General features: G+C 33.5%; 1 protein-coding gene across 1 annotated transcript in view; it reads left to right on the top strand.

Moving 5' to 3' along the window:
* Positions 1–4,179: 4,179 nt before the first annotated feature.
* The window catches only part of LOC111055506 (extracellular serine/threonine protein kinase four-jointed), a 72,122-nt gene continuing 65,942 nt past the window's right edge, over positions 4,180–10,359 (top strand). Inside the window, exon 1 of the mRNA XM_022342724.2 lies at positions 4,180–4,487. The gene's annotated coding sequence lies outside the window, so the exon portion shown is untranslated. The remainder of the gene's footprint in view (positions 4,488–10,359) is intronic.

Genomic DNA, 10,359 nt, shown 5'->3' with positions numbered 1-10,359 from the left:
TGAATGACTCAAATGAGGATGAATATACTACAGTTTTGGGTTGTTTCCGAACCTCTAGGAACTGGAACTGGTGATGAATCAAAGAAACTGCAAGTAAAAGTTACTGGTAAAGAACTGTCAAAAACTGTTGATAACCACGACCAGCTGTCAACGCGGATATCAAAGTCTTATGCGCTTGTTACTTCTTATGACTGAGAAAACATACCTACCGATATTTCAGGTTGTTATGCTTGCAGTTATTTGTTCCCATTTTACTGGATGATAATCCAAGTTTTAGCTCATGCTTTGATAGTGAGATAAGACTACCATGCCGTTGGCAAGACCAGGCCCAGCGATAAACCACTGAAGGTGTATAAACGGCTGTACAATATTTGTATACATATTTTTATTGTGGTATAATACATTTGACAAAACCAATTGCTCATATAAACAATTACTTAAGCTCTATGTAATGGATTCGATAGTACAGTAGAGCATCAATTATCGGAACTAATTGAAGCATGACAGTGTCCGGATAACTGATAATCCGGATAATTAATTTTAGCTCCATTTTACCCTAGCTCTTAATTATCGTAGATGTGATTGAAACTTTGCATTGTTGGCTACAGTAGGCCTACTTGGTTGTACCGGTACCGTGCGTGTTGTATGTAGTATGAATTGTATACACGTATCTTTTATTCACATTCTAGTTGAAATAGGCCCAATTATGAGGAATTAGTTAGGGATGTTTCAAGTCAAAAAAATTACAAATTTCTAATGAAAATCTACACAAAAGAGCTAAATGTAAGAAAACAGCTGAAATATTAAGAACAAGTGCCAATCTCAACTCTGCAGTATGGGAGATAATCAATAAAAATAGGAAAGTAGCTCAAAAAGATACATTTACTAGTGTCCCTAGAATAATTGATAAACATGAGAATTATATGGATAATAGTGTAGGTATTTGTAACTTTCCCAATGCATATTATCAACAGGTTGCAACTAATCGCCAAAAGACGCTAAATTCTAATATTTCAACTTTAGTAACCGCTGAGCCAGTTGAAAAAGTATATAATAGTTTCATCCAGTATCAAAAAATGAGTTATCAAAAATAATCAACAATTTGAATACTAAAAGAAAAACAGTAGGATTGGATAGGGTCTTAAGTAAAATTCTATAAGAATGTGAAGATGTATTAATGGGCCAATAATCCTACTTATTAATAAATAATTCATTAGAACAGGGTATTTTTCCATACCTGAAAAAGGGAAGATTTTACCAATTTTCAAGAATGGTGATTCTAAAAGAGTATAAAATTATAGACCCATTGAAATTTCAAATGTAATAAGTAAACGTTTTAAAAGAGTAGTTTTGAATAGGCTACTCTAGGTTGCTCCTGTGTGAGAACGAGTGGTGTGGACCAAAATTAAAATATACATGTGTTTAATACACGAAACAGAGTACATTATCATATAATGACTCACAATAGTAGATTATTTGAACAGAGTTCCTTTCAAACCAAGGCTAGGCTCGATTTACTCAGTGTTTGATTATGTTAACTTAGTGTTCATGTTGATTATGTAAAATTATTGACCTGACTTGTCTTATACTCCATAACTGGAGTCCTTGGGACGTAATTTGGAAAAACAATTGTGTAATTCAATAAGTATAGAGTACTGTAACACAACTCTTTTATTAAAAATATTGTACTGCACCTTGATTGCGGTGGACCAATTAGCCGCTTGAAATACAGAATAGATTGGTTTTTTAGGGGATTTCAATTTTTTTATATCACCCAGCGGACGTTCGGATTATCGATGTTCGGATAATCGGTGCTCTACTGTAGCATGATCTGGGAGCAGATATACTACTTACAAAAACATAACCATTTCAGAGTGGATCTTGAAACCAATTCACAGTACCCATCCAAAATCTTTGTCATGACTTATTTATTTTACATTCCATAATAAACAAATCATATACATGATCAGAAAAGGACCAACAGCCTTAGCCCAAAACTGTTTCCTTTCCAAATTTTGATAGAAGTATGTCCAAAAAGTAATGAAATGAACCAGACTAATAATGATCATACGACGTATTTCAGAGTGAATGAAAGCAACTTACAAATCCAGTAATTAAAAGCTGACTTGAGTCATTTCTTTTATAAGCACACAATCGCAAACATCATGTCATTGTTGTCTTTCCTAGAGATGAACAGTTATTTGTAGTACCACTAGAAATGATATTTCAATTTTTCAATTACAGTAAAATTGTCGCTACAAATTTCTCTATTGAATACCCTCTAATAGAAAAAATGTGGATAAAGTTCAATCTCATCTAAGATGGGGAATCAATAAACACTTGAATATATATATGTATTTTCCAATATTTGATTTCATTTATTCTAACACGGTCGTGTAGGCTGCATGTAAAATCAATGCGAATAATTAAGCATAGACACAATTCCATGCTAAGAAAATTCTCAAATATGCTAAGAAATTGAAATAATGACTTGTACATAAGTTTCTGTTCAGTAAACCCCTCAATCAACCATGCATGTATCCTGTTTAATTAGATGTGACATGGGTTTTCCTGTCCGATTAGATATGGTTTTTATTCTACCGAAATACGAAAGTAATCTAGTTTTTGTCCTCAGCTATGGTGATGAGTTGGCCCTTCCATGAAAATTCATGTGACTATCAAAATTATGTAAGGTTCGAAAAGAGATTTCTATTATTCATCACTCCTGTTAATCAATTTTCTTTCACTTACTATCTAAGTATTACTTTACTTTCTTGAACATAATATTTAATCATCAATTTTTTCTGTGAAGTGGCCACTAAAGTTTAAATAGCATCGGATGCAACACTATTGGTCTATGCTCCTAATCTGGTGATATGTTGGTGTTTCCTAAGCTGTTCCTATGTTGGTGATAAGTAGGAAGGTAGTAGATAAAATACTATCTAGAGTCATGAAAACATACTATCATCTGTGGTTTTGAGACATGTGGTTTAAACAAGTATTGTACCATGAAGGGAACTGGAAAAAATATCTTATGAATGTAGGTAGCGGAAAAATGAAAATGAAATTAATTCTCCTTTTACATAACAAACAACATTTTTACAAAGAATATCTCTCTTGAACTGAAAGCAATTGTGTATCGGCTGTAAAAATGTTGGGTACTGTACATCACGGGAACAAAACTGGTGTTTCTCAATCAAGGAAATTGTTAGCATGTGACCCTTCGCTTCCTCGCGGTCTCCAAAAGTTTTCCCTCAGTAAGAAAGAAAAATCTCAGTTTTCTCCCCAGAATAAGAACAAAAAAGTTTCTATTTCTGTTTTTGATTTGGTACACATCGTAAATAAATGGTATACGTCATAATTTTGAGGTAAAGAAAATTTTCTATAATTTCATCACATGAGACAAAAAAGTAAATTTTTCTGACAAGATGACCATAAATATGGTCATACAAGAAACTATTCAATCAACTTCCTCATGTTACTTTTGTGAAATTCTTTCAGTACCCATTGCATCCCCAAAATTTAGTGAGGACTAGACAAAAAAATAGCCATAGTGATCACTCTACGTTTGATTATCATATTCTATCTCTGATGAACCAAATTATATTCCAATTAATCCTATATATTTTATATTATATTAACTGATATTAATACAGTATTTCAGGAATATCCTTGTAAATCAGTATTTCCGCAAGCTCTCCACTAGTTTCAAAAACGTTTTTCAGTATTTCCGCAAACTGCACTAATTTTATACGTTTCATATTGGATAACTAATTTTCAATCATATTGAGATTTCTCAAGATTCATACCAGCTCATCTAGAAACATGCTTACTGAAGATTTGCAGACTTGAGCAATATTATACTGTTTTAGTGAGTGACGGCTTGCAGCTTGATTGATCTCAACAGAAAGTATTTTCTGTTTGTGAGCGAACGGAGAGTTAGAAAAGCCCTATTGCCACAAGCATCTCCGCGGAGACGGATGAGTGATAATGATGCGGGCAACACTAAAACAAGCAAGAAAGTGAAGTATGCTTGTGGCCAGTCTATCGCAGTGGAGGACGGGTCTTGTTCTTTATTTAGCCATCTTCTTCTCCTTCTTCCATCAGTTTTTGATCTCGAGATATAAAACGACATACCAAAAACAGTCCTTCTCTTCACCCCTCTAAGTCGGAGGTCGACAGGAACGCGGTCTTGTGGCAGCCTGAGGAGGCAGGAAGACAGGAAACTGAGTCCAGTTCCAGTCAGTCGTTCCAACAGTGTACAAGAAGTTGGTCGGTCGGTCGCTCGGTCTCTCGGCCTTCGGCTAAAGTCAGGCATTCAGGCATTCAGGTCGTGCGCACATCTCCCTCCTTCATTCAAAAAACAACTCGGCCACTAACTTTTTGATTCTCCGCGATAACGTTTCTAGTTTTGTGCACAATTTTATATCACGATTGACACCGATCAACTATTTCGCTTCCAAACCGGCGCTTGGTTGATCAACTTGGTGAGTAACCTAAGCTAACCAATTCAACTCTTCCAATAATATAGTGTTAACAAGAGTGCAATCGAACGATAAGTAGTCTAAAATTACTAACTGAGGCTCTGATTACATCTGTAAGACTTGTCAAAGTACTTACAAAAGATTCTATTGGATTAAATTTGGTTCATGAAGATAACAAAACATTTCCTCCAAGTTCTACAGTGTAATAATTCAAAGATTTTCTATGAAATATTTTAACAAGGCGTGAAATAAAGTGATAATCAACTAGATGGAGCAATCAGATAATGTGATAGTATAACTGATTTATCCATTTAAACCGATAAACATATAAATCGCCATCAGCGGTAAAGGGTATCTATTAACTGGTATTAAAACTATGATAGATAAACAATTTTATACGAAACTGTTTTGCCAATACATTATCAAACCTGCTACATCAATAGATCAATTCAATTCATTGTAGGCTATTCAGTATAGACGATACATAGAATATGAAGTGAGAAGAGCAAGTGACTGAACAATCAATGAACCTCCAATATATCCTGCGTCATTCATTTACTTAACATATTTATCCGTTGTTGCAAGAGTTCTAATAGAGTCTTATGAACACGAAGAGTGTAGCTAACATTTATAAAAATGATACTTTGTCACTTCTTGTTTGTGATGAATGTTAGAGATTTTAGCTTCTCATACTCAACTATTCTATTTATCGACCATAATATACTTCTTAGAGATGCAATGTTATGACTATTAATTTTCTCATTCAACCCTACTAATGCTTTCTCCTAAAAAAACTGTAAAAAGTAATTCCTTACTATTTTGGAACTGGCATGTCAAGCGAAACTCATGATAATTTCAAGTTTTGTGGCTTTCAATATTCCATGAATTAACTGCATTTCTTTAACAATTGATCAATCACTTAAAATTGCTGTGATATTACTAATTTCTCCTGTACAATAAGTAGCCTATCCAGCAATATTTTTATAATTGGAGAGTAAAATATAAACAATTGCATGGAAGTGAATGTGTTAAGATGGGAAGCGAACTACTAATTTTTGATGTAGATCAAACAGAGGACATCATTAATTATTTGAGAAGTAAACTTCAGAATTTGATTAATAAGTGTTTTTTTTTAACCCTAGAATGGAAATTTGAATGGTTGTTGGGAAGTATTTCACACTGGGTAGAATGAATTTGAAAAGATGGCAAAGTTCAGCCTCAGGTCAATAATATTGATCTTCTACATTGCATGACACTTATGAGAGACTTCTTGAAATGAACAAACCCTGATATATTTCCAATTTGGTACAATTCATTTTTGGGTGACAACTTATCGTTAATTTATATGATTCTAATGATGTTAAGTTTGAATACTATCCAGATGTCCCCACAAATCATACCAGAATTTCAATAGGTTTTATTTTCATATTAGATTATTGAATGTGAGTTGCTTCTTTTTAAAAAATTTGCAATTTTTTCTATTTGTCAATTAAATATATCAATATTTTAATGTCCGAATCGCAACTGAAGCTCAAGTAAAATTGCTTGAACAATTACAAAAAATATTGAGATCGAATATTATGTAAAAAGATCTAAAACCAGTCCAATAGTAAGATGGCTAATTGTAGGCTTATTTACATTAGCTCTACAAAATATATCAATCAAACCGAAACCCTAGAAATACTCAACAAGAGCAATGTCGACATGAGGTTGCGAATTTTGATCTTTAGAAATTGTTTCATGTAAAATGTGACATTTGAATTTCATGTGATCTGTAGAAAATTTATCGTAATATTTTGATTTGTTGACACTTCTTAATATGACTATTGAGAACTTGGATTTGGTAGACAATCACAGTAATACAAATAATTCAATTTCTGAAAAGGAAATAATTATTATTAAAACTGTAAGTCCAATAGTTCAATCTCTGTATGTTGAAAAGTTCAGCTCCGTAGTTGTAGCTTTGTTAGATGTGTTTGTTGATGTAGTGTTATAGTGTTAATTGTCGTTTTTATTTAGAACGTCGAATAAGTTTTATCGTTACAATATTATACAGAGTGTTTGCAACCAATATTCTAGGAGAGCTTTGGCTTTGTCCCTTGTTCCTAAACGGTTCTTTGTTTATTCAAGAAATAACATTTTAAACGGTCACCATTTTGATTTATGAATTTGAAAAACTGTCATAGTATTTTTGTAGTTCTGTCTAGTTGTCATGAATGTTTGTGCAAAGTTTCACTTCCGTATGGTCAGTAATTATTTAGGGAAAAATATTAGGTGGGAAAAATGGCGGCTGAGTGAGTAATTAAGGACTTTCGGGCAGTTTGAAAATGATTTTCTGATATGTTCCTCACCCAGGAACAATGCCCTAGAATATTAGTTGGGAGTTCGGAAACACTTTGTATACCTTCACATTCACTTAAATTGTAATAGACTATTGAACTGTACTGTTTATCTAAATTGTTTTAAACTGTACTGTACTTTGATGATGATTCTAAGGTATTTTTTACAGCGCATTTGTAATATGATTGTTAGCTACTGTTTTTTGGGTACACTATCATATTTATCAACTGACAATGCGCACAATCCATTGGTGGGCTTTTAGAAATAGATCCATCACAATGAGTTTGGAAGAAAATTTCAGAAATCTTCTTATAGAATCATTCCAGACAAGGCTTTCGCTACATTCAACTGCCAATCCTTTTTTGTCACTGTTCAATTCGGAGAATAGTGGTATCTTTTAGTATGGTAAGGCGAGACGAAATGGGGAATAGCTTTTGTTGAATGGACCTTTATGTGAATCCGCGAAATTCCTCACACAATGAAGACTTTCACAGATAAAAGTTTGACAAGGGTTGACAGCAATGATCTGGTCTCTCAATGACTGGACAGCTGTCGGTTTGGAACCCAGGCCCCAGCACTGGAGCTAGACTCTTCACTATCAGACAAAGGCCTAGCTACACTGTATTTCTATGAGTAACTGTCGCATAATTGACGTAAGTCTTATTAATGGATCCTTTGAACGATACCTGTGAGTGGAATACGGGAGCAACCTGAGAGTTATCAGTCGAAACGGTACTTTTCCATTTCCACCTGAATGTTTTGCATCTATTCATCTTGTAACGTGTAACAGCATTTTCATTTCTTGAGAGAACACACGAATTGAACGGCAATACAGTGAGTGGCTAATAAGATCGTATGACCTGCGTTATTGGATCCAAGAGTGTGTCGGTATTTTATGATTTTTTTATTAAGTTGCTCTACACTTGGGGGTGCTCTGGCTACCCAAGTTTCGATTGTTTTCCATTCAAATTACTCTCGATTAATCATCAATATTATATGCAATAGTTTTCATAAATTGAAATTGTAGGTACATCACTCACTAATTGATTCATTCTATCGCACATGTCTCAGACTCATACTCGTATGTATTAGACTCAGCTCCACTCTCAGAAAAAAATGACACAATATGTCTCGTTATTGATAATAGAATCAGCAATATGATCTGGGCTAGGTTAATATTATTGATTGATGATAAATTTTTCTGAACCATTTCCATTCTGTGATCGAGTCACATCTCTATAATTAAAGAATAAGTATCATTAAAATCAACATTATAATGTAAATTAAATAAAGATTAAGAATCTTGATCTTTGTCATGCACTCATAAAAAGTGTCCTTTGGAGCGAAAATTGCGTCTATTCTTTATTTTCACAGGATTTTATGACATTTCAAATTTTCAGGATCAGAATGAGTTATACGAGTACTGATGTTTTACTTTCATTAGACATATCCATTACCATTAGTAGCTCTCAATTTTTATTTTGTAAATTATATCAATTTTCGATCACTTGATCATGAAATAGAGCTTTCGGATAATTTTATTAATACTGATAATATCTGTAATGAGAATTTAGAAGTTGACAAGCTGTAATATTTTCGAATTAGTATTGATTTACAATTACATTAGGTCCAATAATGTATTCTATTCGATTAGTTTCTGATCATGGACAGACATATAGATGAAATTAAGCATTTTGGTGGGGGGGGGATGAATGGGAGGTGGAGGCGGGTGACTTCAGCAGCATTATTGATAATTCACAAGATCTTATTTGGTATGGTTGAGTGTTGCTGACATCGCTGCTGACGATGTTGCAGTGTTGCAGTCTCTCGGCTCCATCTTATTTATAGCATACTGTAAACAAGATTCCGTCTTCTTATTGCATTGATATTTAATTGCTCCTCGGACTAATCAGGCTTGCCGATGCATTTTGTACTAAACTACAATTTATCCTCAGCCATAACATTTCGTAATTTACGAGTTAGGCATCAACATAAATAAATGCGACGGGCCAAAGCATCACATCTCTTAATTTATTTATGTTCCCCCACTTTTTTCATAATTTGAATAACATCGTTTCTGCTTCAAGTGAATGCAAATAGAGCAGTTCTACGAATTGTTGGTATGCCAGGTCCTCAAGGCTAATGGTTTGTTCGTTTTGGCACATTGATCGCATTTCTACCTCTTGTACTACTGCTCACTAATACACACATTGTTTCATCCCACGAGGAACATTGTACTCATTGTAGCATTGTACAATGCACTTATTAGGACTCAGGGTTCCCATTCCTGTGTTCAGTGATTATGGGAAGGATATAAGTTTCCAAGTATAGACGTTTGAATGTTTAAACTTCACAAATTTTATTCACATAAAATACAATATTATTATTTTCATAATCAAATTTTTTATTATCTGTATAGAAAATATTATAATTCCTCAGTTAATGCTTGTAAAACTCATTAAAAAGTAAGCTATATTTTTCAAGAATTATTATACACTGGAATTTTTGGCAGTATATATTGTAGTGTACGGTACTTGAATCTATAATTCCTAGGTCTTATCCTTTGGCGAAGCTTAACACCCTCCCTTCTTTTATATCATTACTTATTATTTCAATCGATATAACTTTATTCTAAACAGTGGTCTTATGGATTTGCTACGACATAGAAAATCCTAATCTCCCCACAGATAAACAAACATAAATTTAGAGTGGACAAATTCTCAATCTAAAAACGTTTTAAATAGCATTTCCTTTGGTGCACATAATATCATGAAAGGCATATCAGGATAATTTAATGAGTTGAGGGATTCGGAATTAGTGTGAGGGCTTTTTCAACAATTGTCCCCGGGAAATTTTCATAATAGAACATAGTACGTTCCAAATCTTAACAAATAATAAATTCTTAATCAAATACAGATTCAATATGAAAAAAATAATTTGAATCGAATTATTCATCTGCAGACTAAAGTCATCCAATTGAGTGACTCATGTCAAGACTATAAGGTCAATTTTGCACCATCTATGTGCAATGTCAATCTAGGTTTACATGTAGATTTGATCGCATCTATTACTATGGTTCACATAATAAATCAAAAAGAATTCCGGGTTTAAACGAACAGCTGATCATTCTCCGTTTAAATTGGAATGGTGCATACGGCCCTCAATATGACGCAAAACCTATAAGATATCTTCAATGTTTTCAATTTCTTAAATCTTTGTTTGGATATTCAAGTTTGCAGTTCAAAATGAACTGCCGTTTTGTGAAGATTGCCATACTCGTATACAGTCCAAACAGGCTTGGATTTTTCGCTCTTATTCCACCCATACAGTTTGTTCCCTTGATTCAGTTGCGAAAACGTTTTTCTATTAAAAGTGGAAATGACTTATTTGTTGGCGGTAGTGTTGTTGTGAGCAGAGCTACTTTACACATTCCAGTACAACTAGTCACTTCTGAACATTATGATAATTTGAAAAGATGTACATTATTTATTATCAGCAAGTGTAAATAGATGGGTTTAAAGAACCTATAGGCTAA

This window comes from Nilaparvata lugens, chromosome X, assembly GCF_014356525.2.
Source record: "Nilaparvata lugens isolate BPH chromosome X, ASM1435652v1, whole genome shotgun sequence".
Taxonomy (NCBI): domain Eukaryota; kingdom Metazoa; phylum Arthropoda; class Insecta; order Hemiptera; family Delphacidae; genus Nilaparvata; species Nilaparvata lugens.
Note: the sequence above shows the minus strand (reverse complement) of the source record. Positions and strands in the feature narration are given on the sequence as shown.